The 18,442-nt window shown below is 41.4% G+C and overlaps 1 protein-coding gene and 2 pseudogenes across 3 annotated transcripts in view; 1 reads left to right on the top strand and 2 right to left on the bottom strand.

Annotated features, from left to right (window-relative positions):
- LOC306649989 (guanine nucleotide-binding protein subunit alpha-12-like) overlaps window positions 1-18,442 on the top strand; it is a 350,618-nt pseudogene that overhangs the window by 11,401 nt on the left and 320,775 nt on the right. The window lies entirely within an intron of this gene.
- The window catches only part of LOC306649987 (speedy protein E4A-like), a 132,571-nt gene that overhangs the window by 15,649 nt on the left and 98,480 nt on the right, over window positions 1-18,442 (bottom strand). The gene's annotated exons all lie outside the window — the stretch shown is intronic.
- On the bottom strand, window positions 409-2,279 carry LOC306649985 (pleckstrin homology domain-containing family A member 1-like; annotated as a pseudogene). The gene has a single exon. The product of its transcript is annotated as a pleckstrin homology domain-containing family A member 1-like (transcript).

The raw sequence follows: 18,442 nt of genomic DNA, 5'->3' as shown, positions 1-18,442 counted from the left end.
GGTATGTCTCTTCTATCCTGTACCAGTGTTCTACTGAAGTAGTATTTCTCTTTTTTTTTATGTTTAAATATCAATATTTAATAGGAAGTCATAGTAGCATTTTTTAAATGACCAAAATCATTAATAAGCATTTTTAATGTTTTTAAGTTGTTTAACATTTAAACTGTCAAAAACCACTAGGAAAAAACACACACATTTTTTAAAATTTACTTTTATTGTAAACAAATGGGATGCATCTTGTTTCTCTGTACTTGAAGTAGAGGCATACCATTTGTGTAATCGTACATTTACAGAGGGTAATGGTGTTTGATTCATTCTGTTATTTTTTCCTCCCCCCCACTCCTCCCACCCCTCTTTTCCCTCCATACAGTCCCTCCTTCCTCCATTCTTGCCCCCTCCCACCCCCATTATGTGTACACACACACATTTTTACCACCTAAATGAGAATATACAAAGCTTCAGATAGTTGATACAAAGACAATCAAGTTTTTTTCTTTCTGAAAAAAATGACATTTTGTTTGGCCGCTCCCTAGATTCTTGGTTTACAGCTTTCAAAGAGTACATCTAAGAGGCAGTAAATATACACATTAAAACCCACCTCCCCCTTTATCATCTTTGGCTAGAAGCCACATGAGGAACCCAGGGTGGATGGTGGCAGGCCCTGCATGCTTCCATCTTACACATCGCTGACTGGAAGGCTTGCATCATCCAAGTCCATGGGTCACCATCTTTCTCCTGAGGGCCATTTTTACTTTGAGGTTTTAGCAGAGTTTATTCAGTCATTTTGGAATCTGGTTCTCTTGTAGAGACAGTCTGGACCTTGAAGTTCCTTGGCCTGACCTTGGCAAGAGATTCATAAAATCCTCGCTTCTCTATGGTAAATCTTGAGACCAGAGTTGCTGGGAGAGGCTGTGGAAAGTGAGGCGGCTGCTGTTGTGGCACTGGCAGGACGGACAGTGTCTGGACTCTGAAGGACAGTGGGAATGCTCAGAAGATGCTGATCTGCCAGGTCCCCGCTGTGCTACAGGGGTGCCAGACACTGCTTCAATCCAGCTGTGCATCTCTTATGGGCTATCAGCCTGCACATAGAAAGTTCGAGACGTTGTTACAATTTCAAATAGGTTGTCCCTCATCATTATATCATTTTGCTTACACTCTTGAACTTTATGAACCTCTTTCAGTGGTTTTACTTGGAGAGGTTCCTTTTCTAGTTCAGATTTAAGGTAACCTGTTGTGTTTTCATCCAGTTGAAAATATCTTCTCTTCCAGTTTTTCATCACTGCTCCTTGTTTTACACAATATCCAGCTTTGATAACCGCACTGTCAGGAGGTGCTTTTGGAGTAAACCAAGGAAGATGGCTTTGCGATTGTTTCAAATTATTTCTGCCAACACTCTTGCCACATTCATTTACTTCTTCTTTGTGAGTTGGAGTGATGATGGGTACACCACCAGCAATATCAGTTCTGTAAGACACTTGCTTCTGCCCACAGTCACCCTGGTGATTTGGATTATCTGAATTAGGCTGTGAGTCTGATTGCTTTGGTACTGTGATTTTTATAGCTTTGTTCAACACATTTACCCATTCTACTAGATCTTGCTGATCATTGGCTTGTAGGAAGTATTTCCTCATTCCTGTATTCATAACAAAACAGAACTCAATCTTTGGCCTTAGCTTAGTTACATCGCTAACCTTTGAAATGTACGTAAGTTTAATGGCTCCAACACATAATAATCCAGCGGGGAGTTCTGTGGGTTATCTGTGTACCATACAAAACTATCTTCTCTGGTATCCAGTATGAAGTGCCTTTGAAGAAATTTCCCACTGTTTTCATTTTCTTTAATGCCTTGAAAACCACAGATGCGATTCTGATGATCCACATAAGGCATTTCTGGGCTTGACCATTACATGTGGCCTTGGCCCAGGCACCCACAGGTCGGCAGCAGCACCCACAATGGCCCACTCGCCTGAAGGTAGTATTTTTTAACTGCTATGGTTCAGACAAACTTACTTGCCCACAAACTTGGGAGGGAAAAGTGTGCTATCCAGAATTATTCCTTGGTCCAGAGGACTCTGCTGGATAGACACCTTCTGAAGGCCACCTCTCAGACCCTGATGCTAAAGACAAACCCTCTGGAGCACCTGAGGCTGCTCCTCGCCCCCCTCACCAGTGTAGTTGATTCACTTTCTCCATCTCCATCCTCATTCCCTTCCCTTTGGCTTTTTCTATGTGCTCACACCTGAGTCCCCATGGGGGGTCAGGACCTGACCCTGGTTTCTTTTTCTTTTTTTTGCCATTTTACATTTCATGCTTTATTTCCCAAAGTAGTTTAATCAAAATTTTATTTATTTTTATTTTTATTTTTATTTTAATTTAATTTTATTTTTTTTATTGTAAACAAATGGGATACATGTTGTTCTGTTTGTACATAGCGAAAAGGCATACCATTTGTGTAATCATAAATTTACATAGAGTAATGTTGTTTGATTCATTCTGTTATTTTTTCCCTTCCCCCTACCCCTCTCACCCCTCTTTTCCCTCTATACAGTGCTTCCTTCCTCCATACTTGCCCCCCTCCCTCACCCTAACTCTAACCCTAACACTAACCCTTCCCTCCCCCCATTATGTGTCATCATCCACTTATTAGCGATATCATTCGTCCTTTGGCTTTTTGAGATTGGCTTATCTCACTTAGCATAATATTCTCCAATTTCATCCATTTGCCTGCAAATGCCATAATTTTATCATTCTTTATGGCTGAGTAATATTCCATTGTATATATATATATACCACAGTTTCTTTATCCACTCATCAATTGAAGGGCATCTAGGTTGGTTCCACAGTCTGGCTATTGTGAATTGAGCAGCTATGAACATTGATGTGGCTGTATCTCTGTAGTATGCTGATTTTAAATCCTTTGGGTATAGGCCAAGGAGTGGGATAGCTGGGTCAAATGGTGGTTCCATTCCAAGTTTTCTAAGGAATCTCCACACTGCTTTCCAGAGTGGCTGCACTAATTTGCAGCCCCACCAGCAATGTATGAGTGTACCTTTCTCCCCACATCCTCGCCAACACCTGTTGTTGCTCGTGTTCTTGATAATCGCCATTCTAATTGGGGTGAGATGGAATCTTAGGGTGGTTTTGATTTGCATTTCTCTAATTACTAGAGATGTTGAACATTTTTCCATATGTTTGTTGATTGCTTGTAGATCTTCTGTGAAGTGTCTATTCATTTCCTTAGCCCATTTGTCGACTGGATTATTTGAATTCTTGGAGTAGAGTTTTTTGAGTTCTTTATAGATTCTGGAGATTAGTGCTCTATCTGAAGTATGATTGGCAAAGATATTCTCCCACTCTGTAGGCTCTTTCTTCGCATTGCTGATAGTTTCCTTTGCTGAGAGAAAGCTTTTTAGTTTGAATCTATCCCAGTGATTGATTCTAGCTTTTATTTCTTGTGCTATGGGATTCCTATTAAGGAAGTCTGATCCTAGACCAACAAGGTGAAGATTTGGACCTACTTTTTCTTCTATAATCTGCAGGGTCTCTGGTCTGATTCCGAGGTCCTTAATCCATTTTGAGTTGAGTTTCGTGCATGGTGAGAGATATGGGTTTAGTTTCATTCCGTTGCATATGGATTTCCAATTCTCCCAGCACCATTTGTTGAAGAGGCTATCTTTTCTCCATTGCATATTTTTGGCACCTTTGTCTAGTATGAGAAAATTGTATTTATTTGGGTTTGTGTCCGTGTCCTCTATTCTGTACCATTGATCTACCTTTCTATTTTGGTACCAATACCATGCCGTTTTTGTTACTATTGTTTGTAGTAGAGTTGAAGATCTGGTAATGCAATACCCCCTGTTTCACTCTTCCTGCTAAGGATTGCTTTAGCTATTCTGGGTTTCTTATTCTTCCAGATGAATTTCATAATTGCTTGCTCCATTTCTGTAAGGTACGTCATTGGGATTTTAATTGGAATTGCATTGAATTTGTATAGCACTTTAGGTAGTATGGCCATTTTGACAATATTAATTCTTCCTATCCAAGAACATGGAAGATCTTTCCATCTTCTAAGGTGTTCTTTAATTTCTTTCTTTAGTGTTGTATAGTTCTCATTGTAGAGGTCTTTCACCTCTTTTGTGAGATTGATTCCCAAGTATTTTATTTTTTTTTTGAGGCTATTGTGAATGGGGTAGTTTTCCTAATTTCTCTTTCTGAAGATTTATCACTTATGTATAAAAATGCGTTGGATTTATGGGCATTGATCTTGTAACCTGCTACTTTACTAAATTCACTTATGAGTTCTAAGAGTTTTCTGGTGGAATTTCCAGGTTCCTCTAAATATATAATCATGTCATCAGTGAACAGGGATAGTTTGAGTTCTTCTTTTCCAATTCGTATCCCTTTAATTTCTTTGGTTTGTCTAATTGCTCTGGCCAGAGTCTCAAGAACGATGTTGAACAGAAGTGGTGAAAGAGGGCATCCCTGCCTTGTTCCAGTTTTTAGGGGGAATGCTTTCAGTTTTTCACCATTTAGAATGATATTAGCCATGGGCTTAGCATAAATGGCCTTTACAATGTTAAGGAATGTTCCCACTATCCCTATTTTTTCTAGTGTTTTGAGCATGAAGGGGTGCTGTATTTTATCAAATGCTTTTTCTGCATCTATTGAAATAATCATGTGATTCTTGACTTTAAGTCTATTGATATGGTGAATTACATTTATTGATTTCCTGATGTTGAACCAACCTTGCATCCCTGGGATGAAACCCACTTGATCATGGTGCACTATCTTTTTAATATGTTTTTGTATGCGATTTGCTAAAATTTTGTTGAGAATTTTTGCGTCGATGTTCATTAAGGATATTGGTCTGAAATTTTCTTTCCTTGATGAGTCTCTGTCTGGTTTAGGTATCAGTGTGATATTGGCTTCATAGAATGAGTTTGGGAGGGTTCCCTCCTCTTCTATTTTATGGAATACTTTGAGAAGTACTGGAATGAGCTCTTCTTTAAAGGTTTTGTAGAACTCGGCTGAGAACCCATCTGGTCCCGGACTTTTCTTTGTTGGTAGGCTTTTGATGACTTCTTCAATTTCAGTACTTGAAATTGATTTATTTAAATTGTGTATGTCCTCCTCGTTCTGTTTAGGCAATTCATATGTCTCTAGAAACCTGTTGATGTCCTTGAAATTTTCTATTTTGTTGGAGTATAGATATGCAAAATAGCTTCTAATTATGTTTTGTATTTCAGTCCTGTCTGTTGTGATATTTCCTTGTTCATTCCGAATTTTAGTGATTTGGGTTTTCTCTCGTCTTTGTTAGTGTGACTAAAGGTTTATCAATTTTGTTTATTTTTTCGAAGAACCAACTATTTATTTTGTCAATTTTTTCTATTGTTTCTTTTGTTTCAATTTCATTGATTTCAGCTCTGAGTTTAACTATTTCCTGTCTTCTACTACTTTTGGTGCTGGTCTGTTCTTCTTTTTCTAGGGCTTTGAGCTGTAGTGTTAGGTCGTTTATTTGTTGAGTTTTACTTCTTTTATTAAATGCGCTCCATGAAATAAATTTCCCTCTAAGTACTGCTTTCATAGTGTCCCAGAGATTTTGATATGATGTTTCTTTGTTCTCATTTACCTCTAAGAATTTTTTAATTTCCTTCCTAATATCTTCTGTTATCCATTCATCATATAATAGCATATTGTTTAATCTCCAGATGTTGGAATAGTTTCTGTATTTTACTCTTTCATTTATTTCTAACTTCAATCCATTATGATCTGATAGAATACATGGTAGTGTCTCTATCTTCTTGTATTTGCTAACATTAGCTTTATGGCATAATATATGGTCTATTTTAGAGAAAGATCCATGTGCTGCTGAGAAGAAAGTGTATTCGCTCTTGGTTGGATGGTATATTCTATAAATGTCCATCAAGTCTAAATTATTGATTGTGTTATTGAGATCTATGGTTTCTTTGTTCAATTTTTGTCTGGAAGATCTGTCCAGTGGTGAGAGAGGTGTGTTAAAATCACCTAGTATTACTGTGACATGGTCTATTTGGTATCTGAAATTGAGAAGGAGTTTTTTGACGTACATGGATGAGCCACTGTTTGGGGCATAGATGTTTATGATTGTTATATCTTTCTGATTTATGCTTCCCTTAAGCAGTATGTAATGTCCTTCTTTATCCCTTCTGACTAACTTTGGCTTGAAGTCCACATTGTCTGAAATGAGGATGGATACTCCAGCTTTTTTGCTGAGTCCATGTGCATGGTATGTTTTTCCCCATCCTTTCACCTTTAGTCTATGGGTATCTTTTTCTATGAGGTGAGTCTCTTGTAGGCAACATATTGTTGGATCTTTCTTTTTAATCCAATCTGCCAGTCTGTGTCTTTTGATTGATGAATTCAGGCCATTAACGTTCAGGGTTATTATTGAGATATGATTTGGTTTCCCGGTCATTTGGTTCATTTTTTAAATTTTATTTATTTATTTATTTGACACAACTTAGTTCCTCCTTTATTTGACAATTCCTTTAGGATAATTCCTCCCTTTGCTGATTTGCCGCTTTGTTTTTCATCTCTTCCTCATGGAATATTTTGCTGAGAATGTTCTGTAATGCTGGCTTTCTTTCTGTAAATTCTTTTAGCTTTTGTTTATCATGGAAGGATTTTATTTCATCGTCAAATTTGAAGGTAAGTTTTGCTGGGTATAAGATTCTTGGTTGGCATCCATTTTCTTTCAGGGCTTGAAAAATGTTGTTCCAGGCCCTTCTAGCTTTTAGGGTCTTGATTGAAAAATCTGCTGATATCCGTATTGGTTTCCCCCTGAATGTAATTTTGTTCTTTTCTCTCACAGCCTTTAAAATTCTGTCTTTATTTTGTATGTTAGGTATTTTCATTATAATGTGCCTTGGTGTGGGTCTGTTGTAATTTTGTGTATTTGGAGTCCTATAAGCCTCTTGAACTTGATTTTCCATTTCATTCTTCAGATTTGGGAAATTTTCTGATATTATTTCATTGAATAGATTGTTCATTCCTTTGGTTTGTTTCTCTAAGCCTTCCTCAATGCCAATAATTCTTAAGTTTGGCCTTTTCATGATATCCCATAGTTCTTGTAGATTCTGTTCATGATTTCTTACCATCTTCTCTGTTTGTTCAACTTTGTTTTCAAGGTTAAATATTTTGTCTTCAATGTCTGAGGTTCTGTCTTCCAGGTGTTCTATCCTATTGGATATGCTTTCTAAGGAGTTCTTAATTTGGTTTATTGTTTCCTTCATGTCAAGGATTTCTGTTTGGTTTTTTTTTCATTATCTCTAACTCTTTATTGAAATGATCTTTTGCTTCCTGTATTTGCTCTTTTAACTGTCGATTGGTGCGATCATTCAATGCCTGCATTTGCTCTTTCATCTCATCATTCAGTGCCTGCATTTGCTCTTTCATCTCATCGTTTGCTTCCCTGATCATTTTAATTATGTACATTCTGAACTCCTTTTCTGTCATTTCTTCTGCCATGCTGTCATTGGGTTTTATTGATGTAACATCTAGATTTGTTTGCAGCATTTTCTTTCCTTGTTTTCTCATACTGTTCAGGTATCAGTGGACTGCTGAGATATTGTAGGTTTCCTCTATTGACTTACAATGTCCCTGAAGATTTCTATATATATCCCCTCTTAGCCTTCAGTAGGCTGAAGTCTTAGAGGAAGTTGATAATGTGGTGCTCCACAAGGAAGCTGCCTCTCTAGGCGTGGTGGCCTTCAGGTGGGGTATATTCCCTGCAAGTGGGCAGAGGTGCCTCCACTTGTTGACCAATGGTCATCCAAAGGGGACCTAGACTGCGGGCTGAGGCAAGGCCTGTTTGGGCCTGTGTCTCTGGTTTTACCGTCCTTGTGGGGAAACCTCACCCGGCAGGGAAGACTCACCCGGTGGGGAGGTCTCGTTGGTCAGTTCCCTCCTAGAGGTTCCCCTTAATTTACATCTACCGCCTGGGCTGGGCTTCCTTCCTCTGCAAAGTTCCCAGGGGCCTGGCCCTACCTCCTGGGCCTGGGAGCCTCACCCTTTGCAGATGAATCTCCTTAGGCTGCCCCTCCTCAGAGAATCTGCCCGCAGTCCTGGAACCTTCGCTGCGCCCCTAAGCGTGTCTCTGTGGGGCTTTTCCACCAAGAAGCCTCCTAGATCCTGGGACCCTGCTGTGCACCTAATCGCCTGGCTATGTGGCCTCTCCTCTGAGCAGCCACCTGGGGCCCTGTACAATCGCTCTGAGTCCCAGAGACCCGCCACACACCTCTTCCTCCAGACAGCCGCCCAGTATTCCGGTGCGGTCACTAGGACTCCAAGCAACTCACTGTGTGCCTCCTCCCACCAACCACCCGTAGCCCTGGGCAATCAATCACTCCGAGTCAAAATGACCCTCCCTGTTCCTCCTCCTCCTCCTCCTCCTCGGGTGTTCAGGAGCGGTCGCTCTGAGTGGCTCTGAATCCACGTGACCCGCTGCACACGTCCTCTGGGCAACCGCCCGGAGCTCTGGTGCGGCCACTCGAGACCAAGCGACCCACCGCGCTTCTCCTCCAGGCAACCCCCCTGTGATCAGGAGCGGTCGCTTTAAGGCCAAACAACTCACCAATCGCCTCCTCCTCTGAGCAGCCGCCTGGAGCTCTAATGCAGTCACTGCGAGTCCAAACGACCTGCTGCGCTCCTCCTCCTCCTCTTCCTACTCCTCCGGGAGGCCCCGGTGTTCAGAAGTGGTCTGAGTCCAAACAGCTCGCCGCACCGCTTCTCCTCTGGCAACCGCCTGCAGCTCTGGTATAGTCACTCCGAATCCAGGTGGCCATGTTCCTCCTCCTCCTACTCCTCAGGGCAGGCCCCGGTGTTCAGAAGCATCGCTCTGAGTCCAAACAGCTTGCTGCGCGGCTTCTCCTCTCCCTGGTTTATTTTTCTATCCATCCCTCTCCCACCAGCTAATAGAGGGCTTGGTTCACATTGAGCACTACTTCAACAAGCCATTCTTTGATCTCTTTCCCAAGGTTCTTATTCGCTGACAGTGAGAAGGCACTTTATAACATTTTATTGAATAAAGGAATGAATGCACAAATGAAACTTGATCTATAGCCCAGTGCCATAACGACCACCTCGTAGACTCAATGCTGTAACAAACACTTGCAAGATGAAAAGAATTCAGCTGAGTATTATAGGCATGTACAGGTACTTTAATAAGACCTTGCCTTCTCTTGGTGTTCATTCCAATGGGATTAGGGCAAGGGAAAGGCGAGATGAGAAAGTTTAATCCAGTATGCCATCTTTTATGGTCCTCCAGCACTGCCAGGATGCAGAGGCTGACTGACCTGGGAACACAGCACAGACTGTGGTGTTTTGTTTTGTTTTACAGACAGGGTTGTGCTGTTGCACAGCCTGGTGTCCACTCCTAATCTCCAGAGATCCTCCCACCAGAACCTCCTGAGAAGCTGGGAGTAAAAATGTGTGCCATGCTGCCCAGGTAGGTTTCAGGTATTTGGGGGCCACTTTAAGGATAGGTAATTTATTTCAGATAGAAATGTATGAAGCCAGTTCCACAGGAAATAAGATAGAGGGAAGGGAGGACACTTGGAAAGAACAGTGAAAGGAAGACAAATGATAAGTGATAAAGAATTTGATGGTGGAGAGGTTGTAGAGAGGGGTTAATTCCATAGGAAGACTCCAGTTTTGTACTACAAAGTGATGAGCAACAGGATTGATAAGGAGGCATAAATGGTGTTTGGAGCCTAATTTGGAAGGGCTTTAGGAATGCATAGAAAGCCACTGGTGTACAGGAGACTCTTATAAGAAGGACCAGCAGGGAGCACTTTGTAGTGGATCTGTCTGTGTAGACAGACCTGAATTGAGCATCTCTCTTGGGAATCCAGAGGCAGAAGACCATAAGATACTGGTATAGGTAGAGGAAGAAAGAGGCAAAGCCATCAGATACAGCTGCAGCACCAGTCTCTCTGAGGGATGTGATGTGGCCTTGCTTTCTCCTCTCAGGTAGGCTATATGTGTCCTGTGGGTCCTATTCCTCCTTCTAACTGACATTAAGGTAGTTGGAATTTTTGTTTTTACTGAAATGCAAGAGAACAACATTATAATGCTATCATTTCTTCTACCAGGTGCAATCAGGACAAAGAAGTTAAAAGTCAGGGCTCCACTCCCACCCTCTCAAGTAGCGAATCCTTGTTGAGGGAGTAAAAGTGTCAATCGTGACAGACCAACCCTCCAGGTGACATTTATCTGGTAGGGGATAGAAACCATATTTGGAATGTCCAGGAAGCCATGGGGTATAGAGGGGCAGAGCTGGAAGCTGCCTCGACCCCACCCAGTTCTTACCTTCCACCTCCCACAGCCCAAACCTGGGAGCCTGTGCACCTTTGCTTCAGTCTGGTTATCTGCACTGTGACCTCTAGCTGCCATGTCTCTTTAGGTACCAACTCTGTCTTTTCTGATCAGTGACACTACTGCCTTGCCTAAGCTGCCCTCTGGCTCTGTGGCTTAGAGACTCCCTATCTGGTCAGTGAGCTGTACTCTCTCTGGTCTGGCCTCTATAAGGGATCTAAATTTCTAAAGATATTTCTTATTTTTGCTTTAGAGGTGGACAGTAATTCTGGACCCTGTGAATCCATGTTGGGCAGAAGTGGCAAAAATCCACTTTGGCACTCATTCTTTTCTTCAAGGGTTTCACTGTTGTGTGGATCACAATGGAGAACTTATCAAGGTGCAGGGACCTTGACTCACCAGAGCACAATTGAAGGTGAAAGGCGAAGACTCAGGTGTGGTGAGCCTGCCAGGGAGAAGGTGGGCAGAGCTTCCTTGGAATTCTCCTTCTCTTGGACCCCAGTGCTGAGTGAGGGGCTGCCACACAGCAGGACTGCAGCTTGGTTCAGAGGGTCCCCTGTGGCAGGCGAGACCCAGGGCCCAGGGTTATGCCACACGCATCCAAGTTGGCGACTGGCAGAGAGCCAAAGGGCATGCTGAATGCACCTTGAGAAAAACAGGAAGCGTTTACCATTGGCTGTATGATAATTAGTTCAGCCACTTAGCACATGGACAGATATATCTTACATGTATGCTTGAGCTTGTGATCGCTTGACCTTTAATAGGATTAGATAGACATGTCTGATTACAATTGCTTATGCATGAGACTGCTTATATATTGAGGGTGTTATCCGAATAAAGCGGAAGCTGCTTCATGAACTTCTGAAGTGTACGTGTCGTTTGTCCTGCTGGTCGGCGGCAAGTGGCAAGTGGTGGCCTGTACAGGGAACGGTGAGCACCCAGGTAAGTAATAAAGGAGAAAATTTTTCACTAGCACAGTCAACTAGCAGTCAACTAGCAGGTTTCCCTATTTGAGGAAACGGTGGCCTTAAGGTTTAATGGAAGGTTCCCCTAGAGAGGGAACGTGACGGAAGGCTGTCCTAAGAGACAGCAAAGGACGTCCTGTAGTAAATGAATATGTGTAGGGTGTTATTTGTGTTACCTTTTCTTGTTTGGTTTCTGTTTGTTGTTGTTGTAGCAATATGGACATTAGTTCGTTCCTGTCTGATTTCCAAAAAACCAAAATTTCAAGAACAGTTAAGAGAAGGGGAAAAGAAAACTGTAAAAGGACAATTAAGCTTCTGAAAGAGAAAGTAGATGTTCAGACTCAGAACAGGGATGTGACTCTGAAGAACGGGAGCTATCTGAGACAGAGCTAGAAAAGAAATTCTCTCAGTGGCATTTAACCCCTACTGCGCCACGCCCTCTGGCATATAATCCAGATCACCACCTTTTCCAAGTTATAGGGGTGCATGTACTTGCAGCACAGGGGCGGCTCCCAGACAGTGGGCTGATGTAGAATCTCGATCAGTGTTCCCAATATTCCCGGTATTTGAAGATCAAAACAATCAGAGATATCATCAAATATTAGATATAAAATTAGTAAAATAGTTAAAAGAGGCAGTTATGTCCTTTGGAGTACAAGCTGCATTTACCATTTCTTTATTAGAGAATGCTGCAAGTCAAAATCTTACTCCGACTGATTGGGGTAATTTAGCAAAGGCATGTTTATCTGGGGGACAATATCTCATGTGGAAGGTGGCTAACCAGGAGTTATGCTCTGATACTGCCCGACGTAATGCAGTTGCAGGCAATCCTCAATGGAATCTAAACATGCTGACAGGCCAAGGACCATATGAAGGGCAAGGTAATCAGATTAATTTCCACCCTGGTGTATATCAACAAATTAGTGCTGCTGCCACTAAAGCTTGGAAAATGCTTTCAGGTGCTGGCAATCTTCAAGGACAGTTATCTGAAGTTATTCAAGGTCATAGTGAACCCTATGCTGATTTTGTAGACAGATTGATTCAAACAGCAGGACGTATATTTGGAGATATGGACCAGGCTATGCCTTTAGTCAAACAGCTTGCATATGAGCAAGCAAATAAATGGTGTAAAGAAGCAATAAGACCTTGGAAAAACAAAGACCTTAGAGCCTACTTAAAGGCTTGTAGGGATATTAATGAGACTTTTATTCAAGGTCAGGTGATGGCTGCAGCGCTTGCACAGGGTCTTAGAGGTAATGCCAGCGCCCGCCCAGGCCAACAGTGTTATCAATGTAAACAATTTGGACACATGAAAAAGGACTGCCCCCAAGGTTCTGTGCCAAAACTATGTCCTCAATGTAAAAAAGGGCAACATTGGGCAAGTGACTGTAAATCAACTAGAGACAAAGATGGTAACCCTTTACCTCCAAAAAACGGGAATCAGGGCCCCCAGCCTTGGGGCCCACAAATATACGGGGCTATCCAGTCCATGCCTCAGACCCATTACCCCTTGACTCCCCAATTAGACAAATAAGAGGAAGCGCAGGATTGGACCTCTGTGCCTCTGCCCAGAGCAGTATTAACTCCAGAGATGGGAGTACAACCAATACCAACTTCGGTTGTCAGCCCATTACCTAAAGGAACAGTGGGACTAGTTCTGGGGAGGAGTTCTTCTGCTTTAAAAGGATTAAATATTGTCCCTGGAGTTATAGACCCTGATTTTACAGGAGAAATAAAAATCCTTGCTTCTTCACCAAGAGATATAGCAATAACAGCTCAGGGTGATCGCTTGGCACAATTGTTGGTCTTACCCAGCTGTCATGATCAATATCCATCAAAGAATATTATTAGGGGAAATAAAGGATTAGGTTCTACTGGCCAAAATATGGTCATGTTAACATTGGATTTAAAAGATAGACCTATGACAAAGTTAGTGATAGAAGGCAAAAGTTTTGAGGGCTTATTAGATACTGGGCCTGACAAAAGTATTATCAAAATTACAGAATGGCCCAAAGCCTGGCCACTTCAACAGGCAGATCAGACTTTAAGGGGATTGGATATAGCTTCCAATCCTAACAAGAGTGCAGCCATATTAAAATGGTAGAATGAAGGAAAGTTATAATGGTACTGTCCAACCTTACGTCCTTGAACATCTCCCGGTAAACTTGTGGGGGAGAGATATCATGGAACAGATGGATTTACATCTCACATCTGAGATCCCATACAGTAATCTAAAAGCTAATCAAATGATGTTAGCTCAAGGACACATATGGGGAAAAGGTCTTGGGAAAAATAGTCAAGGACCTACTTCACCCATTTTAGTTACTCCAAAACAAGATAAAAAGGGATTGGATTTTCATTAGGGGCCACTGAAGCAATTAAAATAACATGGAAATCTGATAAACCTGTCTGGGTCCCTCAGTGGCCCCTCTCAAAAGACAAATTAGAAGCGGCCCAGCAATTGGTTAAAGAACAACTAGAGGCCGGACACATCAAACCATCCACCTCTCCTTTCAACACACCAATATTCATAATAAAAAAGAAATCAGGAAAATGGAGGCTATTACATGACCTAAGAGCAGTAAATTTTATAATGGAGCCCATGGGACCTAGTCAATTAGGATTACCTACCTTATCGACTATCCCAGTTAATTGGCCCTCCATTGTAATTGACATAAAAGATTGCTTCTTTTCCATTCGGTTACATCCCTCAGACACCGAAAGGTTCACATTTACTGTGCCCTCACTTAATAATAGCTCTCCTAATAAAAGATATGAATGGATAGTCCTCCCACAGGGCATGGCCAATAGCCCCACTATGTGTCAAATATATGTAGGCAAGGCTATTGAACCCATACGCCTAGCAAACCCTCAACTTTTAATCTATCATTATATGGATGATATTTTGCTAGCTCATAAGGAAAAATCTGTCTTAGAGCAATGTTATAATTCCTTAATAAAGTCACTGGAAAGATGGGGCTTACATATTGCCATTGATAAAGTACAAATGATAGACACCAAAAAACTTCCTGGGATCTATCATAAATGCAACTATGGTTAAACCCATAAAAATTACCGTTTGGGTGGACAAACTTAGAACTTTAAATGATTTTCAAAAACTTTTGGGTGATATTAATTGGATTACACCTTACCTTCTTTTACCCACCTCAAGTTTGAGCCCCCTGTTTGATATTCTTAAAGGTGATTCTGACCCCCTTTCTAAGTGGGTGCTTACCCCTAAGGCTTGAATAGCTCTCAAGCTTGTTGAAACAGCTATGGAAAAGGTTCATCTTGATCGTATTGACCTAGCTAAGCCTTTATCATTCATTGTCTTGGCCACAAATAAGTTACCCATAGGAGTGTTTTGGCAAAAGGGTCCTATTCTATGGGTTCACATGAATTATGCCCCTAACAAGGTCTTATCCTTGTTTACTGAATCTGTGGCAGAATTAATCCTTAAGGCGTTAAAAGTATCCCTTTCCACCTTTGGATCACATCCCTCAACAATCATTATTCCATATACTACTGATCAGATACAATATCTTATTAATAATTCAAATTCATGGGCTATAGTCTTTACTAGTACTTCTGCTGTGTTTGACAATCATTTTGCCATCTGATCCTCTTCTCCAATTTTGGAGTCAACATCCTATAATTTTCCCTAAAGTCACCCAAAAATAACCTATTATAGGAGCTACCCTTTAATTTACTGATGGATCAAAATATGGTACGGGTGCTATTACTATAGATAATGTTACAGAAACATTGCTGTTTAATACTTGATCTGCACAACAAACAGAACTATTAGTAGCTATAGAAGTATTCAAAACCCACCATGAGCCTTTTAACCTATTCTTTGATAGCAAATACATTGTTAATGCTGTTCAAAATTTAGAATTAACTGGTCTGATTTCCCTCACCTCCACTATTACTAAATATTTACAAAAACTTACCTGGGACAGAAAAGATCCTTTTTTTATTGGGCACTTTCGGGCTCATACTGGCCTTCCAGGTCCTCTAAGTTTACACAATGATTTAACGGACACGGCCACCAGAGACCCACACACCTTTAATACGCTTGAAAATGCAAAAACTTTTCATTCCAAATTTCATGTAAATGCTTCCACTCTATGTACAGGCTGTAAAATTACTAAGGCAACAGCTCGGGACATAGTCAAGTCTTGTGCTAAATGTGCTACACTTCTTCCTAACCCCTCGTTAGGAGTAAATCCAAAAGGGCTTCAGCCCAATCATATTTGGCAAATGGATGTAACTCATTATTCAGAATTTGGAAAACTACAATTCATTCATGTGTCTATTGATACCTTTTCAGGATTTATTATGGCCTCTGCTCATACTGGAGAAGAAAACCAAAGATGTAATAACACACTGTTTACATTCTTTCTCCATCCTGGGGGTTCCCAAACAAATTAAAACAGATCATGGTCCTGGATATACGTCCCAGGCCTTTAAACAATTTTGTTCCACCTTTGGTATTCAACATGTCGCAGGAATTCCCTATAATCCTACTGGACAAAGCATTGTTGAGCATGCCATTTAACGCTTTAAAACATGCTTTATAAACAAAAGGGGGAATAGGGACATCATACAGATCCCCAAAAGACAAATTATCTGTTGCCTTGTTCATCTTAAATTTTTTAAATCTCGATTCTGAGGGCTGATCGGCTGCTGACCGTCATTCAGAGCCTAATAAAAAACATCTACCTCCAGTGCTCTGGAAGGACATTCTATCGGGACAATGGAAAGGCCCGGATCCGGTGTTAATCAGGACCCGAGGGTCTGTTTGTGTTTTCCCCCACGACGCACAATCATGATTTTGGGTGCTGGAGAGATTGGTCAAGACCTCAACAGAGACCCAAAAACAGGAAGAAGAGAAGGCTTCTCCTGCTAATGGTGTTGGCGATTTCTCACCAAGTTAATGGAGGAGACGCGCGTGAACTACAGGGGATAGTAAAGACGTAACCCTATTCTGTACCCCTTACCAACTCTTCTATTCTATATCCTCCTATTTTTACAACAATTGGCCACATTTCTCCAGTCCGCTGTTCAATGGGGAAAAGAATGGTTTGGGTTTTTGTCCGTGGGAGGTCTATTGTGTGTTGTATCTGTTCTGTGCATATAGTGTTTATACAAAATGCGTATACATCGGCGCAGAGAAACAGCCATTATTTGCCAAGCTCTCGTCACAATTGATGCTGGCTCATCCTCCCAAAGTTTGGTTAAATATGCTGGACCAGTAGTCAAAGACAGGTAAGATTCATGGGGAGCTCATACCGACCTAAGACAGGAAATGAGGGCTAGAGCCTCATTGTCCAATGGCGGGTAAGGATGTTACTCTGCCGTGGACAACCTAAGACAGGCACGGTCTTATACAAATAAACAGGGAAATGTGGCGGGCGAGACTGAGGGCCCAGGGTTACGCCACATGCATCCAAGTTGGCGACTGGCAGAGAGCCAAAGGGCATGCTGAATGCACCTTGAGAAAACAGGAAGCATTTACCATTGGCTGTATGATAATTAGTTCAGTCGCTTAGCGCATGGACAGATATATCTTACATGTATGCTTGAGCTTGTGATCGCTTGACCTTTAATAGGATTGGATGGCCATGTCTAATTACAATTGCTTATGCATGAGACTGCTTATATATTGAGGGTGTTATCCAAATAAAGCGGAAGCTGCTTCATGAACTTCTGAAGTGTACGTGTCATTTGTCCCGCTGGTTGGCAGCAAGCGGCAGTCCCCCTCAGTGCCCTGTCAGGCCCTGAGCATACCTCACCTCCCACAAAAATGTTTCCACTTTATTTCCTACTGTAATGATTTTGATATCTTTGGAATCCCTGTTGCCTTATCCCACCAGAAATTTCCAAAACTGAAAGTGCCACAGTGAAAACATCCTCATTCCCATTCCATTAGAATTTACGAGGCTAATAATACCAAAAGTGCTATACAGATTCAATGCAATTCCAATTAAAATCCCAATGACGTACCTTACAGAAATAGAGCAAGCAATTATGAAATTCATCTGGAAGAATAAGAAACCCAGAATAGCTAAAGTAATCCTTAGCAGAAAGAGTGAAGCAGGGGGTATCGCAATACCAGATCTTCAACTCTACTACAAAGCAATAGTAACAAAAACGGCATGGTATTGGCACCAAAATAGACAGGTAGATCAATGGTACAGAATAGAGGACACAGACACAAACCCAAATAAATACAATTTTCTCATACTAGACAAAGAGGCCAAAAATATGCAATGGAGAAAAGATAGCCTCTTCAACAAATGGTGCTGGGAAAACTGGAAATCCATATGCAACAGAATGAAATTAAACCCCTATCTCTCACTCTGCACAAAACTCAACTCACAATGGATCAAGGACCTCAGAATCAGACCACAGACCCTTCATCTTGTAGAAGAAAAAGTAGGTCCAAACCTTCAACTTGTTGGCTTAGGATCAGACTTCCTTAACAGGACTCCCATAGCACAAGAAATAAAAGCAAGAATCAACAACTGGGATAGATTCAAACTAAAAAGCTTTCTCTCAGCAAAGGAAACTATCAGTAATGTGAAGAGAGAGCCTACAGAGTGGGAGAAAATCTTTGCTACTCATACTTCAGATAGAGTGCTAATTTCCAGAATATATAAAGAACTCAAAAAACTCTACACCAAGAATACAAATAATCCAATCAACAAATGGGCTAAGGAAATGAACAGACACTTCACAGAAGAAGATCTACAAGCAATCAACAGATTCATGAAAAATGTTCAACATCTCTAGTAATAAGAGAAATGCAAATCAAAACTACCCTAAGATTCCATCTCACCCCAATTAGAATGGTGATTATCAAGAACACAAGCAACAATAGGTGTTGGCGAGGATGTGGGGAAAAAGATACACTCATACATTGCTGGGGGGGTTGCAAATTAGTGCAGCCACTCTGGAAAGCAGTGTGGAGATTCCTTAGAAAGCTTGGAATGGAACCACCATTTGACCCAGCTATCCCACTCCTAGGCCTATACCCAAAGGACTTAAAATCAGCATACTACAGAGATACAGCCACATCAATGTTCATTGCTGCTCAATTCACCATCGCCAGATTGTGG

Source organism: Sciurus vulgaris (assembly GCF_902686455.1).
Source record: "Sciurus vulgaris genome assembly, chromosome: 18".
Lineage (NCBI taxonomy): Eukaryota > Metazoa > Chordata > Mammalia > Rodentia > Sciuridae > Sciurus > Sciurus vulgaris.
Note: the sequence above shows the minus strand (reverse complement) of the source record. Positions and strands in the feature narration are given on the sequence as shown.